The sequence below is a fragment of the Oreochromis niloticus genome, linkage group LG22 (genome assembly GCF_001858045.2).
Source record: "Oreochromis niloticus isolate F11D_XX linkage group LG22, O_niloticus_UMD_NMBU, whole genome shotgun sequence".
NCBI classification, from domain to species: Eukaryota; Metazoa; Chordata; class Actinopteri; order Cichliformes; family Cichlidae; genus Oreochromis; species Oreochromis niloticus.
In genome coordinates this window covers 34,957,304-34,971,842 of record NC_031985.2, presented here as the reverse complement: position 1 = coordinate 34,971,842, position 14,539 = coordinate 34,957,304, and the positions used below count along the sequence as shown (strand labels likewise).

Genomic DNA, 14,539 nt, shown 5'->3' with positions numbered 1-14,539 from the left:
ATTTATTTGTGTTGATGAAGAATTTGAGGTAAAGAGCAAGATCGTATGAGAGGTTAAAAGACAAGTTAAAAGTTAAAAGTTAAAAGAAGTTAAAAGACAATAGCTGCATAAGTACACAGATGAACTAAATTTTTTGTAGAACCCCCCCAAACTACTCTGCATTTAATAAGGCTGTTGTGTATTTAACATGTTTTAATGCTTTGTATCTTGTTCTATTTAATCTCAACAAGCCCCTAAAAACAGTCAGTGATCACTGTCGGCCACTCTCGGTTTTCTTTACCGCTAATCATTTTAAAGCTCAGTTTTTAAACTCTTACAATGTAACTATAGCACAGCCCATGCAGCAGTATATTAATGACTGAGTGATACACTCAGTAAGCCCATTGATGTCCTCGACATAGTCTAATCGGGGACTCAAAGCGCATCATACAACATGTCTCATTAACAGTACACACAGATTCATACAAGCACTTTTTCTATATTTTTTCTTTTTTCTATGTGTTTTCTACTTAGTGCTCAAACTCTGATGAAAATATTGGAAAACAACTTGGGGTTCAATATCTTGCCCAAGAATACTTGCAAAAAATTCCTGGCCAAGATACTGGTACAATCAGGGATTGAACCATCAACCTTCTGATTAGTACATGACCTTGGGCTGCTAGTGATGTAATGTTGTGGGCATATTATCTTTACACACCATGAGACCCTACTACTACCTGAGCATCATTTAATTTTTTAATTCAATTCAATGTTTTTTTATACAGTGGGTAAAATAAGTATTGAACATGTGTCCAGTTTTCTAAGTAAATGTATTTCTAAAAGTGCTATTGACATGAAATTCTCAGCAGATGTCTGTAGCAACCCATCCAATCCACACATGCAAAGAAATTAAATCATAGATGTCCATAAATTAAGTTATGTGTAATCTAAATTATAATTCAATTAAATGTAATTGTTATAGCGTCAAATCACAACAATAGTTACCTCAATGCACTTTATATTGTAAGATAAAGACCCTACAATATAATGAGAATTGACACAGAGAAAAAAGTATTGAACACGCTTACTTATTTAATACTTTGTACAAAAGCCTTTGTTGGTGATGACAGCGTCAAGACCCTTCCTGTATGGAGAAAATAGTCATATGCATTGCTCAAGTGTGACTTTGGCTCATTCTTCCACCACCACGGTGGGGGCTAAGGCAAGGAGGACAGCAACACAAAACAACCAAAATTAATGAAAGAGAGGGACAACGGCTAGGTTACAATCAAACAGTATTTATTTATAGTTTACTGTGCCTTGACAATCATAAACTCAACAAAAGAAAAAGGTGGTGGAGAAGGACTAGGCAGTTGAGCCAAATCAAAGAAATTAAAAAAACAAAAAGAGGCTGACTGCTTCCCTAAGGTCTAAATAAAACAATACACAAAACAAAGGTCAGTCAAAACATACAAAAGTGGCATCAAGCGCATAACCTAATGTTTTTAACAATTAATGCCCTGTTGCAAGTGTATGGGGTACCCCAATCTTACCTGTCCAGCCTCCCACCAACACACTCTGTTCACATACACAGAAGCCTACAAAAAAAGTTCTGAGAACCTCAGAAGCTGGCCAGGAAGCTGCTTTTTCGTAATGATCCCTGGCAAGAGATTGGTCTACTGCAGCGGTCCCCAACCCCTGGGCCACGGACGGGTACCGGTCCGTGAGCAGTTTAGTACTGGGCCAAGAGAGTTGAGGCTCGGCCGTAAAATTTATGGTTTTCAGGGTTTTTATTAGTTTTTATCATTATTTTTTAAATAGTTTTTATCATTAACTCAGTTTCCCTGGGTCTTTTCCCATGTGTTATGAATAAATCTTCCTTTTTTTGGTACATTTACTGGTTTTATTTGTTGTATTTTTCCGCGACAACTTAAAGGCTGGTCTGGTCATAAACCAGTCCGTGGCGAAAAAAAGGTTGGGGACTGCTGGTCTACTGTGCCCAGATTAGCCAAGAGACACATGCCAATTATCTTTGAATTCCCCAATAGGTGGAGGCTTGACACCTGAAAGACAAGAGCAACAGAAAAACAAAGTGCTGCGTATCATGGCATGTGACAGTCTTGCTGAAACATCCATCTTAATTTCATCTTCACCATCCTGGTAGATGGCGGCAGGTTTTGAGACAAGAATGTCTCGATACATTTTTCCATACATTCTTCCTTCTGTTATATGAAGTGTGCCATTTGCAGAAAAATAGCCTAATACCATGATGTTTCCACGTCCAAACTTTGCAGTTGGTATGGTGTTTTTGGGTCGATATGCAGTGACTTTTAAACTCCAAACATGGTGTGTATTAAGGCATCAAAAGAGTTCAATTTTTGGCCTAATCTGACCAGACTATATTGTCCCAGTATTTCACAAGATTGTCTAAATGTTGATCAGCCAACTTTAAGTGCACTTCAGCAAGCTTTTTCTTAAGCAATGGAGTCCTGCTTGGTGAGTGTGCAAATAAGCCATGGTGGTTGAGTGCATTGCTTTGAACCAGCTGATATTAATTTGGCAGGATTGTTTTTCTTATTACTGATAGACTTTGACTTTTCATGCCTTTTTGCACCCCCCTTTTTTGTTCAATATCTTTTCCCTTGGTCACACCTCATTATTACTTATAATTTATGGACATCAGTGGCTTGATTTCTTGGCATGTGTGGATTGGATGGGTTGTTACATCTAGTGAGAATTTTATGTCAATAGAAATATTAGAAATTTTGGTGACATGTTCTTTTAGTGATGTGTTCAATACCTATTTTTCCTGCAGTATAGCACTAAATCAATACAACTGTTGCCTCGAGGCTGTCATAATGCTGTCTAATACGGACCCAGAAAGCAGGCTCAGGCGAATGAATAAAGAGTTTGAGGAGGTGGAGCCAAGTGCTCACGCAGAATGCTCACAAGTACTCTGTGAAGTAGCAGAGACAGAGTTATTTTTTTGCCAGGGAGGAAGTGGTGAGAAGTGGGAGTCTTGTTTGGAGTGGAAAAAAGTGTAGGTCGGCACTTGGGCGGCAAGCAAGTTTGATGAAATTAAAGGACTATTCTATTCTAGTTATAGGAGATGATGGAGAAGGGGAAGGCAGGTGGAGAGAGTGATCTTTCAAATTACCAATATTTAGGTTACCAAGGTGAGACTGGCTGGGGGCTCTCAATAGCCCAAGTTGACCAGTTTTTCTGACAACTGGTTACTGGAGACTGAGGGTGTCTGAGGCAACCTCAAGCCCTAAATACCCTGCACATTAGTTGAACAAATGCAGGTGTGTAGGGAGCGGAACAAACTGTAGACTTCACCCTTGAGCAAACCAAATGCTCTGAGCCAGCCCCACCATCCCACCTTCCCATAACAAATGTTATAGGACACACACTTAACTTCTGAACATGCTGCACCATAACAAAGGTGCTTTACATTGTAAGTTAAAGTCCCTAATGATCAAATGAACTCCTATTAGAAAGTGCTTTGGAAAACTTGGGAAAGAAAAATTCCCTCTTAACAAAAGGAGCCAGACTAAGAGAGGGGTGGTGTGACTGGTTGGAGTAAGGGGGAGGGAGATATGACAAACAAAGGAAGAGTGGAAGAGAACTAGAGATTAATAACAGGTAGTGATTAAATGCAGAGTGGCATATAAACAAACAGTGTGTGAAAAAAGGTGAATAAAGAATAAATCATCAACATGGGAAGCCCCCAGCAACCTAGACCTATTGCAGGTCTAGGTTGCTAAGGGAGGAATCAGGGTCACCTGATCCAGCCCTAACTATACAGGGAGTGCAGAATTATTAGGCAAGTTGTATTTTTGAGGAATAATTTTATTATTGAACAACAACCATGTTCTCAATGAACCCAAAAAACTCATTAATATCAATCAGGGGGATATCTGTATGTGCAGGTGACTATTACTGTGCATAATTATTAGGCAACTTAACAAAAAACAAATATATACCCATTTCAATTATTTATTTTTACCAGTGAAACCAATATAACATCTCCACATTCACAAATATACATTTCTGACATTCAAAAACAAAACAAAAACAAATCAGCGACCAATATAGCCACCTTTCTTTGCAAGGACACTCAAAAGCCTGCCATCCATGGATCCTGTCAGTGTTTTGATCTGTTCACCATCAACATTGCGTGCAGCAGCAACCACAGCCTCCCAGACACTGTTCAGAGAGGTGTACTGTTTTCCCTCCTTGTAAATCTCACATTTGATGATGGACCACAGGTTCTCAGTGGGGTTCAGATCAGGTGAACAAGGAGGCCATGTCATTAGTTTTTCTTCTTTTATACCCTTTCTTGCCAGCCACGCTGTGGAGTACTTGGACGCGTGTGATGGAGCATTGTCCTGCATGAAAATCATGTTTTTCTTGAAGGATGCAGACTTCTTCCTGTACCACTGCTTGGAGAAGATGTCTTCCAGAAACTGGCAGTAGGACTGGGAGTTGAGCTTGACTCCATCCTCAACCCGAAAAGGCCCCACAAGCTCATCTTTGATGATACCAGCCCAAACCAGTACTCCACCTCCACCTTGCTGGCGTCTGAGTCAGACTGGAGCTCTCTGCCCTTTACCAATCCAGCCACGGGCCCATCCATCTGGCCCATCAAGACTCACTCTCATTTCATCAGTCCATAAAACCTTAGAAAAATCAGTCTTGAGATATTTCTTGGCCCAGTCTTGACGTTTCAGCTTGTGTGTCTTGTTCAGTGGTGGTCGTCTTTCAGCCTTTCTTACCTTGGCCATGTCTCTGAGTATTGCACACCTTGTGCTTTTGGGCACTCCAGTGATGTTGCAGCTCTGAAATATGGCCAAACTGGTCGCAAGTGGCATCTTGGCAGCTGCACGCTTGACTTTTCTCAGTTCATGGGCAGTTATTTTGCGCCTTGGTTTTTCCACACGCTTCTTGCGACCCTGTTGACTATTTTGAATGAAACGCTTGATTGTTCGATGATCACGCTTCAGAAGCTTTGCAATTTTAAGACTGCTGCATCCCTCTGCAAGATATCTCACTATTTTTCACTTTTCTGAGCCTGTCAAGTCCTTCTTTTGACCCATTTTGCCAAAGGAAAGGAAGTTGCCTAATAATTATGCACACCTGATATAGGGTGTTGATGTCATTAGACCACACCCCTTCTCATTACAAAGATGCACATCACCTAATATGCTTAATTGGTAGTAGGCTTTCGAGCCTATACAGCTTGGAGTAAGACAACATGCATGAAGAGGATGATGTGGACAAAATACTCATTTGCCTAATAATTCTGCACTCCCTGTATGCTTTAGCAAAAAGGAAAGTTTTAAGCCTAATCTTAAAAGTAAAGATAGTTCCTGTCTCCTGAATTTAAACTGGGAGCTGCTTCCATAGAACAGGTGCCTGAAAGGTGAAGACTCTGCCTTTCATTCTATTTTTAAATACTGTAATAAGGTAATATGAGGTCTTTAAGATGAGATAGGGAATTAATCATAAATGCCACAGCCTAAGAGAGTATTGTTGCTTACCATGTCCATATCCATTTAAGACTACACAGAGTTCACTGTACTGAAATGGCCTTCACAGTCAGCAGTTCTCAATCTGATTGAGCAGCTCTCAGATGTGGTGGAATGGGAAATTCACATTAAACTGGAGCAACTCTGTGATGCTACCATATGAATATAGAACAAAATCTCAGTTGTTTCCAGCATCTTATTGAATCCATGAAATTGAAGATTAAAGGAGTTCTGAAGGCAAAAGGAGATCCAATCTGGTACTAGGAATTGTATCTAATAAAGGGGCTAGTGAGTATAGCTCACTTTTATCCCAAGCATATAACATAAACATATTTGTATCAAAATAACATTAAAGTCTATCCAACTAACTATATTCCACTATTAGACCAATCTGTTCATTAGTAATATTAATAAAATATGTTTGTTTGTTTGTTTGTTTTCGACAATTCCTGTAATCACACAATGTCCACTTCACATACAAAATGCTTTATATATTAAAAATATTCCCTCTCACCCCTGCGGGTGGTCTATCCTTCAAGCTCAGGTCCTCTACCAGAGGCCTGGGAGCTTGAGGGTCCTGTGCAGTTCCTCTGCTGTTCCTAGGACTGTGCTCTTCTGGACAGAGATCTCAGATGTTGCTCCTGGGATCTCCCGGAGCCACTTGCCTAGACTGGGGGTCACTTCACCGAATGTTCCGATTACCACTGAGACCACTGTTACCTTCCCCGTCCACAATCTTCTCGAGCTCCTCTCCGAGTACTTGGTACTTATGAAACTTGTCGTGTTCCTTTTTCCTGATGTTACTGTCATTCAGTATTGCTACATTTATCACTACGACTGTCTTCCTCTGCTTGTCCACCACTACTATGTTGGTTAGCCATCATCAGTTTGCCCTTCTGTATCTGTAAGTCCCACAGGGTCTTAGCCTCAGTCGGTCTCGACAACCCTGGGGGGCGTTCCCTATTTTGACCTTGGTATTTCCATAATCACACAGATGTTTCTGTATACTATGCCACCTGGTTATGGCATTCCATGTATGCCCTGCCTGCTAGCACCTTGCTGTTATGTGCTGGATTGTCTCAGGAAAATCTTTACACAGCCTGTACCTGGGTTCTTGCCTGGTGTGGTAGACCCCAGCCTCTATAGATCTTGTGCTCAGTGCTCGTTCCTGTGCTGCCATGATTAGTGCTTCTGTGCTATCTTTCGGTCCAACCTAGTCCAACCACTGGTAGGATTTCTAGATATCAGCAGCTTCTTCTATCTATTCAATTCAATTCAATTTTATTTATATAGCGCCAAATCACAACAACAGTCGCCTCAAGGCGACACTAAGAGACACTAATCTATAAGAATCTCTGCCTTTACATGTATGATTAAAAAAACCAAAACAGTTTATATTGAGCACAGAGTGATTGAAGAACACACAGTCTTGAAGAAAAAGGCCAAAAAATGTCAAACCAAACTTTAAGTCCACAGTTTGGACAGTAGTTGATCCCTCAGAATGAATTTCTGACTATAAACTCTTAGATCCAACCTTTTGTAATGCTTCTTTTCCTATCTCTTTCTGGACTTCACATTTCCTGAGAAGACATCTAGCATCGCCCATTGTGACATCCAAATCCAATCACAGTTGTTGATGTTTCATCATCCAATGTCCAGCCACACCCTATCATCCTGTCTTTCTCTTTCTCTCACTATCAGAGAGAGAGAGAGAAAGAGAGAGATAAACCATGGCAGTAGTGATTAGTGAGATGCTTGGCTAAAAAAATGAACAGCAGCAAGGAACAGTACCCTCCGTGGAAAAGGAGATTACAGGCCAAGATCAAGGCAGCATGGAGGGAAGTTAGCTGATCCGATGAAGAAGGTGCCTACGAAGTATAGCAAGTTGTCCATACCTGAGGACTTGGAAACCGACAACCAAAGACTCACAGCCATGGCCAGCTGCTTGAAGAGTTATACCAAAGAAATAGAAGGCAGGAGAATAAATCAGCTGTTCTCCACAGAACCATCCAACGTGTACTCTCGGTGGCAGGGGAACAATATGAGAACAGCATCACCAAGGCTGGAGAAACCTTGTTTGTCAGTCACTCTATTCTCAATATAAATTGTTTGTTTTTAATCATACATGTTAAAGTCAGAGATTCTTATAGATTAGTGTCTCTGTAGTGGCTCACTCACTCCCCCTTTCATCATTCACACATACACACACATAGCCTCCAAGGCTTTTAGCCCAAGAAGGCCACTAAGCAAGAGGCCTGTCATCAGAATCATCTCATAAAATACATTTTTCTTATCTATTATACTGATTAAACCTATGCTTGATTATATTCTGATCAGAATTAATCAGTACTGATAAATTAATACAATAATACAAGTATCAAAACAAGACTCTGCATGTTACAAGACTGAAACAGAGTCCTACAAAGTCTTTAAGTGTGCAGATGTAAGATTTGTTATGAGATATGGGATCTTCAGCTTGTTTCTTTGGAGTATTAAATGTAATATCAATGTAACTTCTGAAAACAGTTGCCCTACCACCAGCCAGATATATGTTGGATAATGTTTTACAGTGATACATGCACAAATAGAATAGAATAGAATAGAATAGAATAGAATAGAATAGAATAGAATAGAATAACCTTTAATTGTTTTTCTATATGTACAACAAAATTGGGTGCTCCACACCAACTGTGCTGGATTAAAATATAAATATTTCAATTCAATTTCATTCATCCAGCGCCAAATAACAAGGCGCTTTATATTGTAAGGTAGACCTTACAATAATACATACAGAGAAAAACTGAACAATCAAATGACCCCCTATTAGCAAGCACTTTGGCAACAGTGGAAAAGAAAAAGTCCCTTTTAGCAGGAAGAAACGTCCGGTAGAACCAGGCTCAGGGAGGGGCGGGGCCATCTGCTGACCGGTTGGGGTGAGAGAAGGAAGACAGGATAGAAGACATGCTGTGGAAGGGAGCCAGAGGTTAATAACAAGTACGATTCGATGCAGAGAGGTCTATTAACACATAGTGTGTGAAAAAGGTGACTGAAAGAGGAAAACCCAATGCATCATGGGTATCCCCCAGCAGCATAACTAAGGGAGGATTCAGGGTCACCTGGTCCAGCCCTAACTATATGCTTTAGCAAAAAGGAAAGTTTGAAGCCTAATCTTGAAAGTAGAGATAGTGTCTGTCTCCCAAATCCAAACTGGAAGCTGGTTCCACAGAAGAGGGGCCTGAAAACTGAAGGCTCTGCCTCCCATTCTACTTTTAAATACTCTAGGAACAACAAGTAGGCCTGCAGTGTGAGAGCGAAGTGCTCTAATAGGGTGATATGGTACTACAAGGTCATTAAGATAAGATGGGGCCTGATTACTTAAGACCTTGTATGTGAGGAGCAGGATTTTGAATTCAATTCTGGATTTAACAGGAATGAAGGGAAGCCAAAACAGGAGAAATCTGCTCTCTCTTTCTAGTCCCTGTCAGGACTCTTGCTGCAGCATTTTGGATTAACTGAAGGCTTTTCAGGAAGTTTTAGGACATCCTGAATGTTCTTCAATGCACATACACTGAACAAAAACATAAGCGCAACACTTTTGTTTTTGCTCCCATTTTTCATGAGCTGAACTCAAACATCTGAAACATTTTCTACATACACAAAAGACATAATGAATTACAGCGGTCCAGCCTAGAAGTAATAAATGCACAAACTAGTTTTTCAGCATCACTCTGAGAGAGGACATTTCTATGACTCTCAAATATTGTTCTCAAATCTTTATAAATCTGTGTTAGTGAGCACTTTTCCTTTACCAAGATAATTCATCAAACCTCACAGGTGTGGCATATCAAGGGGCTGATTAGACAGCATAAATAATGTACAGGTGGGTCCTTCAGGTGGGTCCAGGTGTTCAGTGTATGTGCACTGAAGGACATATCCTGGTCAAAAATGACTCCAAGGATCCTCACAGTGTTACTGGAGGCCAAGGTAATGCCATCCAGAGTAAGAATCTGCTTAGATACCATATTTCTAAGATTTTCAGGGCCGAGTACAATAACCTCAGTTTTATCTGAATTAAGAAGCAGAAAATTAAAATGCAGAAAATGCATTTTAACTAATTGGTGTGTATTATCTTGCTTCATGGATAGATAAAGTTGGGTGTCATCTGCATAGCAGTGAAAATGTATGCTATATCTTCTGATGATACTGCAATACTATATAATGCTGCAAATAGTAGACAGAAGGAATAAATCACAAACTGAAGAAATATGATAAGTTGTATAAAACAGGAGAAATATATACAAAAATAAGACAAAGGCACACATTACAGAACAATTTGCAAAGTGCTTGGAAGTAGTGTACAGAAAGTGGGTCGGTGGGTCAAACAGGTTGTGGGCGGGGTGCCTGGAGTCACCTGTGATGGCCCTGGTCTTCCCCTCTACACAGCCTTCCTGTTGTCAGCAGTGGCCTCTGTGTACCAGACACTTCTACTGAGGAGCAGTAGAAGGCTAGCAGCAGCTTATGTTCCATGTTATTCCTCCTCAGGATATGGAGGAAATGGAGCCGCTGTTGGGCGTTCTTTACCAGGGCGTTGGTGTTGTGGGTCCAGATGAGATCAGTGGAGGTGAAACCTTTAGGTGGAGACAGATTCCACCGGTTCTCCATTTCTGATGAGAGGGGAGTGGTCCTGTTTCCACTCCCCTCTCCCCCAGCTGGTCGGCAGATGGCCGCCCCTCCCTGATGGCCGTAGGTTTCTTCCTGTTAAAAGGGAGTTTTTCCTTTCCACTGTCGCCAAAGTGCTTACTCATAGGGGTCATATGATTGTTGGATTTTTCTCTGTATGTATTTGTGGAAGAGGTGTGGTCTCTGGCCTGCTGCAGCGGAAGAGTGACGCAGTGAGTGTGCAGGTGGGGAGAACAGGTTTGCTGGACAGTCTAATTGATGGTGTGTCTGTTCTGTTTGGTAGTGGTAGGTGTGTGGCATGGAGTGAGGAGTGAGCAGTGTCTGTGTCCTGCATCAACCACGGCCGAAACCGCAGTTGTATTGCCACTAATAAACTGTTCCTCTCACTTTCAAGAGTGTGTGTGTATGTTACAGGGTCCCGCGTTATTGTAGGGTCTACCTTACAATATAAAGCACCTTGAGGAGACTGTTGTTGTGATTTGGCGCTGTTAAAATGGAATTGAATTGAATTGAACTGTCGGTGACTCCTGAAGTCCTTTTGTTTAAATACCTTCAGCTTCAGGATGTTTTCTGAGCACCAACGGGACAAATTCTCTACGTCCGCCCTGTACGCTTTTTCATCTCCATCACAGATGAGCCCAACCATTGTTGTGTCATCAGCATACTTGACGATGATGTTCATTTGGTGGATTGGTGTAAAGTCATAGGTGTACAGGGCATAGAATAGTGGACTGAGAATGCAGGAAGTCCTTGATCCAGGAGCAGGTGGCAGGGGGGAATGTGGAGGTGGTCACATTTGCTGGTAAGGATGTCTGGTATTATGGTGTTGGATGCTGAGCTAGTAGTCCACAAAGAGCATCCTTACATACCTCTTCCTGTTCTCTAAAAATGCATGCACCACATATCCACTGGACAAAACAAACAATAACAAATGTTTTGAGAAACATGAAGTTAGACACAGCAGCAACCTTAATACTAGCGCTTGCAGCATTGAAAAAACCCTGAAATTGCTGACTAAGCATAAACAAACTTTTATTTCTAGTAATCTGGATAAATTTATGAAACCCTCAAAAATGTGACTATAGTTGGGACCACGAAACAGAACTTTTTTGCACTTCCTCTCCTCTAGTCAATCCCCAAAACCCCATCTCCACAGAGACTGTGTATGCTTCCAGACCAAAAAAGGTAATCATATAAATTCACAAATAAAGAACAATATAGTATCCTCAACTGCACCAAGGTGTAATACAGGTAAATTTGGATTATTAAACATTAGGTCTCTGCCTTCTAAGTCCCTGTTGGTAAATTATTTCATGTCTCATTCATTTCATGATCAACATACTGATTTACTTTTCCTTACACAAACACCAGGCTGACTATGTTATACCAACTGTTAGAATCCTTGAAATCCAGGCTGGTTTTAGCTTATTAATGAACCATAAACCCAGAGAAAGTTTTAACTGATTTGAAAGACTATTTCTTAGCCTTGCCCACCTTACTTAAGAGATTGTTTCTGATTTCTCAGACTTTTGTAATCTGATTTTGGGCTCAGTTCAGATAAAATAATTATAGAAGGTGATTTTAACATTAGCATAGTGTCTACACATCATATAATCTATTAGACTCAACTGGCTTCTCTCAAAGTATAAAACAGCCCACCCACCACTTTGATCACACTCTGGATCTCATTCTGACATATGGCATAGGGACTGAACATTTAGCAATTTCTTCCTGAAAAGACACTTTTTTCTGATCATTTCGAGTCTGTGGCTCCTCTGAAAAAGAAATCCTCAAATCAGAAGGACTTGATTTCCTGATATAACCCCAAATGTGTAGGTTAAAGCAGTATATGGTATCTTATACTTATTATCTTATCCTATTCCATTGGGTTTTGGGGGGGGGGTTGCTACTGTAACTTTGCACTGCACACTTTCTGCTGTGACAAAACAAATTTCCCAAGTGTGGGACTAATAAAGGTTTATCTAATCTAATCTAATCTAATCTAATCTAATAACCCATAAACTGGAGAGGAAATAGTGTCTCACTAATTTAAAAGCTCTTCATTTAGCCGGGTGAAAGAATTTGTTACTCTTGAATTAGAGCCAGGCCTTCCTGTCCAACGTCAGTGTCAGACCTCTCAAATGTACTTCTGGAAGAATGGTCAAAATTTCCCATAAACACACTCCTAAACCTTGTGGAAAGCCTTCCAAAAAGAGTTGCTATAACTGCAAAGGATCTGCTGACATACAGTGGCTTGCAAAAGTATTCGGCCCCCTTGAACTTTCCCACATTTTTTCACATTACAGCCACAAACATGAATCAATTTTATTGGAATTCCACGTGAAAGACCACACCACACCACCCCCACTGTCAAATATGGTGGAGGCAGCATCATGCTCTGGGGGTGCTTCTCTTCAGCAGGGACAGGGAAGCTGGTCAGAGTTGATGGAAAGATGGATGGAGCCAAATATAGGGCAATCTTGGAAGAAAACCTCTTGGAGTCTGCAAAAGACTTGAGACTGTTCACCTTCCAGCAGGACAACGACCCTAAACATAAAGCCAGGGCAACAATGGAATGGTTTAAAACAAAACATATCCATGTGTTAGAATGGCCCAGTCAAAGTCCAGATCTAAATCCAATCGAGAATCTGTGGCAAGATCTGAAAACTGCTGTTCACAAACGCTGCCCATCTAATCTGACTGAGCTGGAGCTGTTTTGCAAAGAAGAATGGGCAAGGATTTCAGTCTGTAGATGTGCAAAGCTGGTAGAGACATACCCTAAAAGACTGGCAGCTGTAATTGCAGCAAAAGGTGGTTCTACAAAGTATTGACTCAGGGGGCTGAATAATTACGCACACCACACACTTTTGCAAGCCACTGTATTAAACCCTATGGGGTAAAAATGTTTGTAGCATCCAGTCGAACTGAGAAGGCCAGAACTGATGGTTGTTGAATGACTTTTATTACTCCTTGCCGTGTATCAGACAACGAACCAACATAAGAGCTAGACAAACAAATAAAACAATTACCATGCTATTCATGTAACACCATTTTAACAGCTCATTACATTGGTCTAACCGTTTTCTCTTAAACTATACAATACAACAGCTATATCAATGCCAAATGCAAGTTCTATATGTCTTATGTTATTCGTGAGATGCTATTTACTAAGTTAGATCTGGAAACAATGCATGTCTTTTCATAGCTAGGACTTTTTGAGTCTCTTTTTATTCAAAGCTTTGCTTTTATGTTGATTATTTGCAATTTGGCATGATATGCAACAGTCTTCATCTTGTAAGCAGGCAGAAAAAACAAACAAACAGAGGAGGACGATCTCTTCATGTTTTTAAGTTTGCATTAACTATTAATTTTTGGGGGGTAAAAGTTAATTAATGACTACTATTAATTGTATATCTTATAAGAATTAAATGATGATCCTTGATTGCATGTCTGAATAAAAGAGGGGAAAATACTCAAAGGACTCAAGAAGTGCATATACTGGTTTTCAGTGTTTTGTGTCAATCTATTTAAAAGAATATTATCTATTTATCTATCTAATTATAAGAATATTACAGTTCTAGAACCTTTAGAAGCTGAAAAAGGTATTTAGAGGAACATATGACTGACTGATTCCAGCAATTTTGCAATAATTGCTACTGCCGTTAATTCAAGTTATCATTAGGGTTAAATTACAGCTCTGTCCAATACAAATCTTATATCCATACAACTAAACTACATTCACATTTACACTAAGATACAGTTCTGTAAAAGTATCTAAACTCTTCAGGATATTTTCTGGGCACTTATTTATTTTTATTACTTACATATTTGTCAAGCTTACGTTTCAGATCATCAAACAAATTTGAAATTAGACAAAGACAAGTAAATAAAAACCTTTTAAATAATGATTTCACTTACTCGGTGGAAAAAAATTTCCAAACCTACCTGGCCCCATGTCAAAAGTAACTGTTCCCTAAACTTAAACATTGCTTATCCAACCCTTTGCAGCAAAAACTACAATCAACTGCTTGATGAAGAAGATGGTTGTAGATAATTAATCTTTTGCATTACTGTTGAGGAATTTTGGCTCATTCTTTGCAGAATTGCTTTAATTCAGCCACATTGTAGGATTTTATACAAACATTATTGGCATAGCCATAACTTTCTTTAATAGCAAGATGCTGAATATTATTTATTAATTACTTACTACTTCTTTTGTAGGGTCTTTACCTTACAGTATAAAGCACCATGAAGTGACTGTTGTTTTGATTTGGCACTAAATAAATAAAATAAAATAAAATTGTTATTGCGTTAAAGAGAGTTGAATTGAATTGAATACTATATCAACT

General features: G+C 39.8%; 1 protein-coding gene across 1 annotated transcript in view; it reads left to right on the top strand.

Annotated features, from left to right (window-relative positions):
* nxph1 (neurexophilin 1) overlaps nt 1-14,539 on the top strand; it is a 77,880-nt gene that overhangs the window by 53,710 nt on the left and 9,631 nt on the right. The window lies entirely within an intron of this gene.